The following is a 14,641-nucleotide window of genomic DNA, read 5'->3' on the forward strand; positions in this document are numbered from 1 at the left end:
GTTTCAAGAGTTTTTCGGGTACATAACTGTGGGTAACATGTGGTTGGATCATCATCTCGATTGCTCATCATTCGAAGTGTCTTCAGAAATTTTTGAAGAGTTTGAACACAAATTGTAATCGTTAACATACATTTGATATTCTAACACAGTTTTAAAGTCAAAATATAGCTTGTGAAAGATGTAAGGATCTAAGAGTGATGATTTTGGTCATATCTCAAGTTGAATTTTGAGATTTCAAAATCAAAATATGTAATTAAATTTTGAATGAGTATGGTTGTTTTGATTTCTATAAAAGAATGTATATTGTTGTGAAAGTAGGGAGTATAATGGATGATTTGCTGAATCAGATTCGAAGAATGTAACATATTAATTGTGAATTTATATATCTCTCGGGTATTGTAGCGACCCGACCAAATCATGTTTGACGGCGCCGTCTACTTAGGTCCCGTTACGTGGTCATAAGTCTTTAAGACAAAGTTTGACCAAAATATGTCGCCTTCATTTCAAAATAAAGATTTTTCCCCAAAGTTTACAAGAATTGTTCAACCAATAGTTAAGTTACAACGTTATAATACGAATGAAATCTAGGCGACACGGTTTAAAGTAAAGTCAAAAGACGCTCCATGAAATGCACATATACTCGACATCCAATGCAAGTATCAAATAATGAGCGGAAGCATGTATCATGTATCGTTCAAGGACCTGAGAAAAACATAGAAATCTGTCAACGAAAACGTTGGTGAAATCATAGGTTTAAGTAAGTAAGTACAAGTGAACCACAAGATTTGCATCAATGAATCAATAGTAATACATTCCAAAAGTTTGTTTCACGAGCACCCAATTATCAATGCTTAACATTTCCTTCCATTGAACCCCATCACTTAGTGCTAGAACATACACTGTTTCTCGAAAATATATTTCATTCGTAAACGGTAGCGAACCGTTTGAATGAGGGTTTGTCAAACCCATATGGATCCATACAACATAAGTTCTCGCTTACACCCGGCAAGTGTAACTAATGATAATCGAATTGAGGATTTTGTTCTAAACTCGTATGTAGAATGTTTGTTTTCCTGTACTTGTGTTCACTTAGTAAAGAAATGTTTATGTTTTCTCATCCCAAATGTAAGTTCAAAAAGAGTAAAAGTGGGACTATGATCTCACCTTGAGTGCACGAGTAGTAAAGTACTTCAACAAGTAAACGTGTGCAAAGAACAATGCTAGTCTTGACCTAAACAATAGGTTTGTATCAATAACGGTAAACACGATAGGTCAAAGATGTTCAATTAGTCCTATGGCTCGTTAAGACTCGATCATAATAGCATGTGAATCAAATTGTCATGTTTCATGCAAGGTACAAGTATAAAAACAAGTTAGGAAGGTTGCATAATCATTTGGTTAAGTTTGACAAAAAGTCAAACTTTGGTCGGTCAAAGTCAACGAAAGTCAACACGTTCGGGTCGGGTTCCGAACTATTTTTCTGAGGTTTTTAATCATATATGAACATGTTAGAACAAGTTTCATGTGAATCGGAGGTCCGTAGTATGCCAAACATTTTCCTAAATTTGACAAAGTAGGTCAGAATCTGACCAAGGCTTATGTCGCGCCGCGGCAAGGGGTGTCGCGCCGCGACATAACACATGGTCTGGTGTCAGATCGTTTTCAAGGTTCAAGTCTTGGTCAAAACTTCAAACAAACGCAAAACGCAAACCGCAAACAATTAGAAGACGTATCTTATATCGTTGGAAAGGTAATTTGACAAAGAACACAACTAAACACATTTCATCAATCAATCTTCCACTTACAACAACCAAAAACCGTAATTAAACGTTCATAATCAAAGTTCAAGTTCCAAGAACGCATTTTATGATTCGGGCAACCAATTTACATGCATGATATGCCGTTTCGAAGGTAATCAAGCATACAATCCAACTAAACACTTACCAATAATAATCCATGGCATTCAATGCATCAAAAGTCCATTTCAAGTTCATCAAACCCTAACCCAAATTCACCAAAATCAATAATCAAGTTCATGAAGTTTTTCTAAGGCAACCTACACATCAAATTGAAGCTAGTGATGCTAGTAACACAATTAAAACATCAACTTTTAACATCTAACAACATATGATCATCCAAAATCCAAGAATAACACACCAAAATTCAAGTTCATGCTAGTTACACTAAAACAACGAGATCGAGCATATAAATCATATATTCATGTTAGACTTGAGCCATAGACACTAATTAACACTTTTATAAGTTAAAAACATCAAGAACACAAAATCTAGTGATTTTAGAAAGTTACCCAAATGAGATGAAGTTGGTACCAAAATGAAGAGGATGAAGAGAGGATCACGAGTATGTAATTTATTTGGTTGTTAGCTCCCTAATCCGGATTTAGATGATGAATGAATGAGAAAGGAAATTGGGTGTGTGTGTTCTTGCTAGAGAGAAAAAGAGAGAGATGAAGATGAAATGAATGGGTGAAAGGGGTTTGACCCTTTGACCTAGTCAAGGGTTTGATCCCTTGTCAAGTTTAGTCCCTCAACTTTCGCTCGGGTGCGGGAATTACCTAAACGAGATAATTTAAAACGCGTATCAACGGGAGATGTTATAAACATATAACGGACTTTATATTAGTATAACGGAAAAGTAAACGGAAAAAGGCGGGATGTTACATTACCTACTCCTTAAAAGAAATTTCGTCCCGAAATTTAAGTAGGCGTAGTAGTCGTTGTTTCTTCCTCGAGATCTTGCGTTTCTGAATTCACGAATAGATGAGGATACTTCTTTTGCATTTGATCTTGTCTTTCCCAAGTAAACTCGGGTCCTCTTTTGGCATTCCAACGAACCTTGACAATCGGGATTCGGCTTTGTTTCAATGTCTTGACGGAGGTGTCCACAATTTCAACCGGTTCCTCCACAAAATGAAGTTTGTCATCAATAGTAAGTTCCTCAAGAGGGATGACGATATCGGGTTCGGCAAGACACTTTTTCAAGTTAGATACATGGAAGGTAGGATGAACGGAGTTCAATTGAGGCGGAAGATCCAAACGATAAGCAACGGTTCCAATACGCTCCAAGATTTTGAAAGGACCAATATACCGCGGATTTAGCTTCCCGCGTTTCCCAAAACGGATTACACCCTTCCAAGGTGCGACTTTTAACATTACTCGGTCACCGACTTGAAATTCAAGATCGTTGCGTCGTTTATCGGTATAGCTCTTTTGACGACTTCGGGCCGTCCTAAGCCTATCTCGGATTTGAACGATTTTCTCGGTGGTTTCGTGAATGAGTTCGGGTCCGGTGATTTGCACGTCGCCTACCTCGGCCCAACAAAGAGGTGAACGACATTTGCGGCCATATAGCGCTTCAAAAGGTGCGGCTTTAATACTCGCGTGATAACTATTGTTGTAAGAGAACTCGGCGAGAGGTAAGTGCTTGTCCCAAGCTTTTCCGAAATCAACCACGCAAGCTCGTAACATGTCCTCTAAGGTTTGAATTGTACGTTCGCTTTGTCCATCGGTTTGAGGATGATATGCGGTGCTCATGTCTAAACGCGTTCCCAACGCTTCTTGCAATGTACGCCAAAATCTAGAAACGAAACGGCCATCTCGGTCGGAGATAATCGATAAAGGTACACCGTGTCGGGCTACGATCTCCTTAATGTAAAGTTGTGCAAGTTTCTCCATTTTGTCCGTTTCTTTCATGGCAAGGAAGTGTGCGGATTTGGTGAGACGGTCAACAATAACCCAAATGGTATCATAACCGCCCGTCGTTTTTGGTAGTTTGGTGATAAAATCCATCGTTATCCCTTCCCACTTCCATTGCGGGATCTCGGGTTGTCGAAGTAGTCCGGACGGTCTTTGGTGTTCGGCTTTGACTTTGGAACATGTCAAACACTTGGAAACATAAGTAGCTACTTCCCTTTTGATATTCGGCCACCAATATAGCTGTTTAAGGTCGTGGTACATCTTATTGGCACCGGGGTGAATCGAGTATCGTGACTTATGGGCTTCATCTAAAATAAGGCTTCGTAGGTCCCCATAACTAGGCACCCAAATTCTTCCGGCGAAATATCGGAGTCCGGTTTCTTTAACTTCGAATCGAGAGGTGAGGACGTTCAAGTGTTCGAGAGAGATGTTTTCATCCTTGAGAGCCTCATCCTGGGCTACCCGAATTTGGCTATTAAGGTTGGTGTGAATGGTGATGTTTAAAGCTCGGACACGGAGAGGCACCACTCTTTCTTTTCGACTTAAGGCATCGGCTACTACATTTGCCTTCCCGGGATGGTAACGAAGCTCGCAATCGTAATCGTTCAAAGTTTCAATCCACCGTCGTTGTCTCATGTTTAGTTGCTTTTGATCGAAAATGTGTTGGAGACTTTTGTGGTCGGTAAAGATAGTACTCTTGGTTCCATAAAGATAGTGTCTCCACATTTTAAGTGCAAAGACGACGGCTCCGAGTTCGAGATCATGTGTCGTATAGTTTCGTTCATGTATTTTGAGTTGTCGAGAAGCATAAGCAATGACTTTCGTTCGTTGCATCAATACACACCCAAAACCATGTTTTGAGGCATCGCAATATACAACAAAGTCATCATTGCCTTCGGGAAGTGACAAGATAGGAGCGGTGGTTAGCTTCGTTTTCAAGATTTGGAATGCGGATTCCTGTTCGGTCGCCCAAATGAATTTCTTTCCCTTGTGAGTCAATGCGGTTAGAGGACGTGCAACCAAAGAGAAATTTTCGATGAATCTACGATAGTACCCGGCGAGACCCAAAAATTGACGAATGTGAGTAGGAGTAGTAGGAGTCTCCCATTTACTAATGGCTTCGATTTTCGATGGATCGACTTTAATACCTTGGTCACTTACAACATGACCAAGAAATTGAACTTCCTTTAACCAAAATTCACACTTGGAGAATTTGGCATAGAGTTGTTCTTGTCTTAAAAGTTCAAGCACAAGTCGGAGATGCTGTTCGTGCTCTTCTTCATTTTTAGAATAGATCAATATGTCATCGATGAACACAATAACGAATTTATCGAGATACGGTTTGCACACGCGGTTCATAAGATCCATGAACACCGCCGGTGCGTTAGTGAGACCAAATGGCATTACAAGGAATTCATAACTACCATAACGAGTTCGGAAAGCGGTTTTGGAGACATCTTCCCCCTTAACCCTCAATTGATGATAACCCGAGCGGAGATCGATTTTCGAATATACACAAGACCCTTGTAGTTGATCAAAGAGGTCATCGATGCGAGGAAGAGGATATCGGTTCTTAACCGTCAATTTATTTAGTTCGCGATAATCAATGCACATTCGTAGGGATCCGTCTTTCTTTTTAACAAACAAAATCGGAGCGCCCCAAGGTGAATGGCTAGGTTGGATAAAACCACGATCAAGTAGTTCTTGGATTTGACTTTGCAATTCTTGCATTTCGGATGGAGCGAGTCTATATGGTGCACGTGCTACGGGTGCGGCTCCCGGAATAAGATCGATTTGGAATTCAACCGGTCGATGAGGCGGAAGACCCGGCAATTCATCGGGAAATACATCGGAATAGTCACTAACAATTGGCACATCATCGATGTGCTTCTCATCGGACTCGACTTTCTTAACGTGGGCAAGGATCGCAAAACAACCCTTACGGAGTAGTTTTCTAACTTTAAGGCACGAAACGAGGTTGAGTCTGGTGCAACTCTTATCGCCATAAACAATCAAAGGTTCACCATTCTCGATAGGAATTCGGATTGCGTTAAGATCACAAAGAATGTGAGATTTCGTTTTGACTAACCAATTCATACCGATTATTACATCAAAGCTTCCTAGTTCCATGGGTATCAAGTCAATTTCAAATTCCTTACCCAAAATGTTTAACGCACACCCCCGGTAATATGTGTCGGCACTTAATAGTTTCCCGTTAGCCACTTCAATGGTATAAGTGGTATCTAATGGAAGAGGTGGAGTGCTAAAAGAATGAGTCAAAGTCTTGGATACAAAGCATTTATCGGCACCTGAATCGAATAAGCAAGAGACATAAGAATTGTTGAGAAGAAACGTACCCGTGACTAGTTCAGTGTCATCCCGGGCTTCCTCGGTGTTGATGTTGAAAGCTCGGCCGCGCGTATTGGTGTTATCTTTCCTTTTCGGGCATGCATTTCTATAATGACCCGTTTGACCACATTCGTAACAAGTGCCCGTCTTTGGTGCATTGGGCCACTTTCGAGCAACGGGAGTGGCACTTTTACAATCGTTGGCCTTATGACCAACTCCTTGGCACCGGTGGCAAATTAACTTACTACATTCGCCAAAGTGATGTTTGTTGCATTTGTTGCAAAGAGGTAGGTTCCCGGCATAACCCTTCTTGCCGTCGGAAGTGAAAGATTTCTTGGCAAAGTTGTTGTTGCTTGATTGGGAGGGTTCCCACTTTCTTTTGTTGCCGCCCGATTTATCCTCGGCCTTAGGTGCCGGAACTACGATTTCGTCAACCGTTTCAATTAGTTGGCGAGCCATGTTCATAGCGGCTTGATGAGTAGTGGGTTTGGATGACATCACCCCTTGTTTGATGCTTTTTGGAAGACCGAGCATGTAGAGCTCAATCCTTTGAGATTCGGGGTTAACAAGATTAGGACACATCAAGGATAGTTCGGCGAAGCGTTGATTATAAGCTTTAAGATCGTTTCCGACCGCTTTCAAAGCTCTTAGTTCTTCCTCAAGCTTTCGGGTTTCTTCGCGCGGAAAATATTCAACAATCATCTTTTCCTTTAGATCGGCCCAAGAGAGGGCATGAGCTTCATCGGTACCCACCGATTGAACATAGGTGTTCCACCATGTTAGAGCAATTCCGGAGAAAGTGTGAGTGGAGTATTTGACCTTGTCTTGGTCCCGACAACCGCTTATGCTAAAGACGGCTTCCGTTTGCTCAAACCATCGGGTGAGCACGACCGGTCCCCCGGTTCCATCAAAAGTGTGAGGTTTGCACCCCATGAAAGCTTTATAGGAGCATCCCTCGTTTGAGTTTCCGGCTCCATTGTTGTTGTTATTGTTGTTGTTGTTGTTGTGGTTGTTATTATTATTGTTGTTGGATGAGTGACCGGCCATGGCCGCATCTACGGCGGTAGCTATCATCCGTTCGAGAGCTTGTTCGGGAGTTTCATTGCGGCGTACACGACGAGGAGCCATTGTTCCTTCAAGACACAAGAATATCATTGATTAGTATTCTCAATAATACTAACCGTGATATAGAATAAAGATAAAGAGAAGTTTTTTTTTTTTTTTTTTTTTTTTTTTTTTTTTTTTTCTCGACTCGCCTTAAATTCTTTATGTCATAATGTCGGAACGTTCATACGAGTCACCGTAATATAATCCCGGAAATTATATTACCCTGATTCATATGTGCATTCGACATCATTTCATATAGTCAAGGTGGCGCGTCAATCAAATTAAACAACGTGAGATTAAGATGGACTAAGAGTAGATATGAGTAGAAGCATTCGAGTATAAATGCACAAGTAGTCAAGTAATTCCTACTTCAAGTCTATATGCCGGTTGTAGTCTAGACTCACCAATGTACCCTATGACTCGGGGTTGACACTAATGAACTCTAAATCCCTACAACCAACGCTCTGATACCATCTGTAGCGACCCGACCAAATCATGTTTGACGGCGCCGTCTACTTAGGTCCCGTTACGTGGTCATAAGTCTTTAAGACAAAGTTTGACCAAAATATGTCGCCTTCATTTCAAAATAAAGATTTTTCCCCAAAGTTTACAAGAATTGTTCAACCAATAGTTAAGTTACAACGTTATAATACGAATGAAATCTAGGCGACACGGTTTAAAGTAAAGTCAAAAGACGCTCCATGAAATGCACATATACTCGACATCCAATGCAAGTATCAAATAATGAGCGGAAGCATGTATCATGTATCGTTCAAGGACCTGAGAAAAACATAGAAATCTGTCAACGAAAACGTTGGTGAAATCATAGGTTTAAGTAAGTAAGTACAAGTGAACCACAAGATTTGCATCAATGAATCAATAGTAATACATTCCAAAAGTTTGTTTCACGAGCACCCAATTATCAATGCTTAACATTTCCTTCCATTGAACCCCATCACTTAGTGCTAGAACATACACTGTTTCTCGAAAATATATTTCATTCGTAAACGGTAGCGAACCGTTTGAATGAGGGTTTGTCAAACCCATATGGATCCATACAACATAAGTTCTCGCTTACACCCGGCAAGTGTAACTAATGATAATCGAATTGAGGATTTTGTTCTAAACTCGTATGTAGAATGTTTGTTTTCCTGTACTTGTGTTCACTTAGTAAAGAAATGTTTATGTTTTCTCATCCCAAATGTAAGTTCAAAAAGAGTAAAAGTGGGACTATGATCTCACCTTGAGTGCACGAGTAGTAAAGTACTTCAACAAGTAAACGTGTGCAAAGAACAATGCTAGTCTTGACCTAAACAATAGGTTTGTATCAATAACGGTAAACACGATAGGTCAAAGATGTTCAATTAGTCCTATGGCTCGTTAAGACTCGATCATAATAGCATGTGAATCAAATTGTCATGTTTCATGCAAGGTACAAGTATAAAAACAAGTTAGGAAGGTTGCATAATCATTTGGTTAAGTTTGACAAAAAGTCAAACTTTGGTCGGTCAAAGTCAACGAAAGTCAACACGTTCGGGTCGGGTTCCGAACTATTTTTCTGAGGTTTTTAATCATATATGAACATGTTAGAACAAGTTTCATGTGAATCGGAGGTCCGTAGTATGCCAAACATTTTCCTAAATTTGACAAAGTAGGTCAGAATCTGACCAAGGCTTATGTCGCGCCGCGGCAAGGGGTGTCGCGCCGCGACATAACACATGGTCTGGTGTCAGATCGTTTTCAAGGTTCAAGTCTTGGTCAAAACTTCAAACAAACGCAAAACGCAAACCGCAAACAATTAGAAGACGTATCTTATATCGTTGGAAAGGTAATTTGACAAAGAACACAACTAAACACATTTCATCAATCAATCTTCCACTTACAACAACCAAAAACCGTAATTAAACGTTCATAATCAAAGTTCAAGTTCCAAGAACGCATTTTATGATTCGGGCAACCAATTTACATGCATGATATGCCGTTTCGAAGGTAATCAAGCATACAATCCAACTAAACACTTACCAATAATAATCCATGGCATTCAATGCATCAAAAGTCCATTTCAAGTTCATCAAACCCTAACCCAAATTCACCAAAATCAATAATCAAGTTCATGAAGTTTTTCTAAGGCAACCTACACATCAAATTGAAGCTAGTGATGCTAGTAACACAATTAAAACATCAACTTTTAACATCTAACAACATATGATCATCCAAAATCCAAGAATAACACACCAAAATTCAAGTTCATGCTAGTTACACTAAAACAACGAGATCGAGCATATAAATCATATATTCATGTTAGACTTGAGCCATAGACACTAATTAACACTTTTATAAGTTAAAAACATCAAGAACACAAAATCTAGTGATTTTAGAAAGTTACCCAAATGAGATGAAGTTGGTACCAAAATGAAGAGGATGAAGAGAGGATCACGAGTATGTAATTTATTTGGTTGTTAGCTCCCTAATCCGGATTTAGATGATGAATGAATGAGAAAGGAAATTGGGTGTGTGTGTTCTTGCTAGAGAGAAAAAGAGAGAGATGAAGATGAAATGAATGGGTGAAAGGGGTTTGACCCTTTGACCTAGTCAAGGGTTTGATCCCTTGTCAAGTTTAGTCCCTCAACTTTCGCTCGGGTGCGGGAATTACCTAAACGAGATAATTTAAAACGCGTATCAACGGGAGATGTTATAAACATATAACGGACTTTATATTAGTATAACGGAAAAGTAAACGGAAAAAGGCGGGATGTTACAGGTATTACCTACCCGTTAAAAAAAAATTTCACAATTAATATTTTGTACAAAAGAATTTTATTACAGTCTTTATGAAAATATATATATGTATATTTTCTTCAGATGTAACATAGATATAATGAGTTAATGTTAAATTCAACTCATTTGATTTACGGTTGAAACTAGAATTGAATAATCCCTAAAGGCTTTAAAAAAGTAAATAACTTTTACGCAGTATTTCTTTAATGACATTGAAATTATGAATCAATACTTCGTTATTTGTTGATGTATGATGTTCGGTTCGTAGAATTCTTGTGAATTTCGCAAATGTTATCTGAAAAGTTTCGGGTACATCGATGATGAAAGTGTAAAATCAAATATATACTTGATTTATTATGAATTGGAATTTGTTGAATTGCGACAGAGATTGTAGTTAACGCTGGTTAAGTTGCGGCCGAAGGACGTACATTATTGCATATTTGTAATATGAATTAACCGAGTAGTTAAGATTCACATACAATAGCTTAGCACGGAAAGATTTATTTCAAAATATATATATATATATATATATATATATATATATATATATATATATACATATAATTTCTTCAGAGGGAATGAGTTAATTCTTCATAACTCATTGATACAATATACACGTTATTGATTCGTAATGATGTCCACAGTGATTCTTGAACTGATGGAGTTTGTGATGTTATCGGTGTTTTTGATTCGGATGTTGACTGTACTGACGATGCTGGTGACGCTGACGGTACTGTTGATGCTGTTGGTAAAGCAAGTTTAGCTTGTTAATCACACACCATTTTTGTCAGGGTTTCTACTCTTCCTTCTATCATTTTGGTTCGCTTAACTGATTTATGGTTAGGGCTAGATTAGATAATCTCTAAGACTTTAGAGATTACATAATCGCCGCGGAATGTTTCTCAAATGAAGTTATGAATTAATACTGCGTCAGTTATTGTTGTTGGTACTCCTTGGTATCTATGGTGCGTATGACGTTGATGCTCGTGGGACAGATTGTGAAGTTGAGGTTTACGACGCGGTTGTGGTTGGAGGTGGTAATGGTACTGTTGGCGTTGATGATGGTGGTACTGGTTATGCTGCTGATGCTGCTGCTGGTGTTTGTAATCTCTGCACCATATTCTCCAAAGCCACTACCCAAGCGCGAAACTCGTTGACTTCTTCCATTACACTGGGGTGATTGTCGGTTCGGAGGAGTGGATAAATAAAATCTAAAATTTGATGTAATATATAATCGTGACGAGATACTCTGGAAATGAGCGAGAAAATGGTGTTTCGGACAGGTTCGCGGTAAGTGCTTCAGGTTCTTCGTCAAGAGGGTAATGTGGTGGATGGAAGGGATCACCTTCTTCGTGTCTCCAATGATTGAGGAGGCTACGAACCCATCCCCAATTCATTCAGAATAGGTGATGACTGATTGGTTGATCTATTCCGGTCACACTGCTTTCGGAGCTTGAATGGGATTCCATTTCGGAATCTGAGTGACTTGAACTGATGACGAATTCCATTTCGTACGATTGGATAAAGGATTTTTTTTTCGATATGAAATGATTTTGGCTAACGGATGGTATTCTAATTACATAGAATATATATATATATATATATATATATATATATATATATATATATATATATATATATATATATATATATATATATAGATTAAAAGATTTCGTAGATTACGGAGGACTTTGCGGGATATGTCAGGCAAATTTTAAAGTAACAGATACGATAAGATATGATTTAGCAGAAATGCTAAGATATGAATTTTTGTCTATACACTATTCATGCAATCAATGCAGCAAGACGTGTCTTAGACTAAAAATGATAAGTAGGTAATTTCCTGAGGATGATAAGTAGTTAATTTTCGACACAAAATGATAAGCAAAACTTTTGACATGCAGACACGGTCGAAGTCCAGACTCACTAATGCATCCTATCGACTTATCAGTTAGACACACTAATGCAGACCTGGTTCGCTAAGACCACCGCTCTGATACCAACTGAAAGGACCCGTTCATATACATTATAAACAATTCACAATAGTTGATTACATTGCGAGGTATTTGACCTCTATATGATACATTTTACAAACATTGCATTCGTTTTTAAAAAACAAACTTTCTTTACATCGAAAATTGACAGGCATGCATACCATTTCATAATATCCACTATCCAACTATAAATTGATTTAATAATAATCTTTGATGAACTCAATGACTCGAATGCAACGTTCTTCAAAATATGCTATGAAAGACTCCAAGTAATATCTTTAAAATGAGCAAATGCACAGCGGAAGATTTCTTTAACACTTGAGAATAAACATGCTTTAAAGTGTCAACCAAAAGGTTGGTGAGTTCATTAGTTTAACATAATCATTTATTTCCATCATTTTAATAGACCACGAGAATTTCATTTCCAGTTCTCATAAATATACGTCCCATGCATAGAGACAAAAATAATCATTCATATGGTGAACACCTGGTAACCGACATTAACTAGATACATATAAGAATATCCCCTATCATTCCGGGATCCTCCTTCGGACATGATATAAATTTCGAAGTACTAAAGCATCCGGTACTTTGGATGGGGTTTGTTAGGCCCAATAGATCTATCTTTAGGATTCGCGTCAATTAGGGTGTCTGTTCCCTAATTCTTAGATTACCAGACTTTAATAAAAAGGGGCATATTCGATTTTGATAATTCAGCCATAGAATGTAGTTTCAATTACTTGTGTCTATTTCGTCAAACATTTATAAAAGTTTCACATGTATTCTCAGCCCAAAAATATAAAGGGTAAAAAGGCAAATGAAACTCACCATACTGTATTTCGTAGTAAAAATACATATAACGTCATTGAACAAGTGCAAGGTTGGCCTCGGATTCACGAAACTATTTTAATTATATATATTTATATGTTGGTCAATATTTGTCTAACAAATTAAGTCAATTCATAGTGTACCACAATCCTAATGCTCGAGACTAATATGCAAAAGTCAACAAAAGTCAATTTGACTCAAAATGATTTCCAAAATTTATACATGATTATTATATAGTTTAAATATCGTCGTTTTATATTTTTACATATTTTCAAAAGATTTATTAGAGTAAATAATATAATTCATTTATTAACAAATAAAACTTTATATAAAAATATACTTTTATATATTTTAGATAATACAATTTATAAAGTTCATTGAATATCATAAAAAATGTTATGATAGGTTTTATTAAGGTAATTATATTATTTGTATTACATTTTTATTTGATAAAATATCATTGATAATAATAATAAGTAAAAGTTGTATTATTTTGTATTTATTATTATTCTATAAAAAATATTAATATTTATATTTACTAAAAATGATATTATGATTAAATGATAATTCTATTTATGATAACTTTAATATTTACGATACTTTAAAATAACCATTTTATTTAAAATGATAATAATAATGATATTTTATAATAACAATGACATTTCAATTAAAATGATAATAATTTTTTTGTTTGTTAAAATGACAGTTTTAATACTAACGATACTTTTAATAACAATAATAATAATGATAAAAATAATAAGAACAATAATTTTATCTAAAATTAATATCTTACAATATTTTAATTTCATCATGATACTCATACTCATTATTTCCTAATCAATTTGTTAATAGTTTTTAAATCGTCTTTTATATCGCGTTCATTTTAATGATAATAATAGTAATCAAAATAATTAAGTGTTACTAATATTAGTTTTAATTATAATAATACTAATAATAATAAATATTATGATAATGATAATACTAATAACTATTTTAATGATAATAATAATAATAATAATAATAATAATAATAATAATTATAACTCTAATGATAATAACGATAGTAATAATAATAAAAATAACAATTTTTAATGATAATACTTTTATTGATAATGATAATAATAATAATAATAATAATAATAATAATAATAATAATAATAATAATAATAATAATAATAATTAGATAAAAACTATAACGACGATAATAACGATGATAATAATAATCATTTTTAATAATAATACCAAATTTCAATTGACTATAACTTCAAATCCGTTTATCGAAACCATTCGATATTTAAATGAAAAGTTCTTAATTTTTCGCTAGCTTTCCAACGACATGCATATCTTATACCTTATCTCAACCGTATATATAACTAGTTCAGGATTCAACATAACCTAACTAAAGGCAATATCAAAAGTACAAACATGCATAATTCTATATACTCGAGCACTAGTCAGGGATACACTATTAATATGTAAAAATTAAATTATGAGTACTCACGTATCAATATTGAGATTCAATATTGCAGGAAAGGTACGTAGACGCAACGGAGATGATAAATACTAGTTTGACCTCACGAGCATACCAATGAACATTACCTATCACCTCCATAACTAATACCCATAATTTCCTTAGCCCTATCCTACTCATAAAACCCGTTTTGAAATAACTTGTTCATGACCTCGTCGTAATATTTTATGTATAAAAATACTAGTAATACTAGTAATACTAGTACTAATACTACTAATAATAAGATTAATAATAATAATAATATTAATCTTAATATTAATAATAATAATAATAATAATAATAATAATAATAATAATAATAATAATAATAATAATAATAATAATAATAATAATAATAATA

The sequence above is a fragment of the Rutidosis leptorrhynchoides genome, chromosome 7 (assembly GCF_046630445.1).
Source record: "Rutidosis leptorrhynchoides isolate AG116_Rl617_1_P2 chromosome 7, CSIRO_AGI_Rlap_v1, whole genome shotgun sequence".
Lineage (NCBI taxonomy): Eukaryota > Viridiplantae > Streptophyta > Magnoliopsida > Asterales > Asteraceae > Rutidosis > Rutidosis leptorrhynchoides.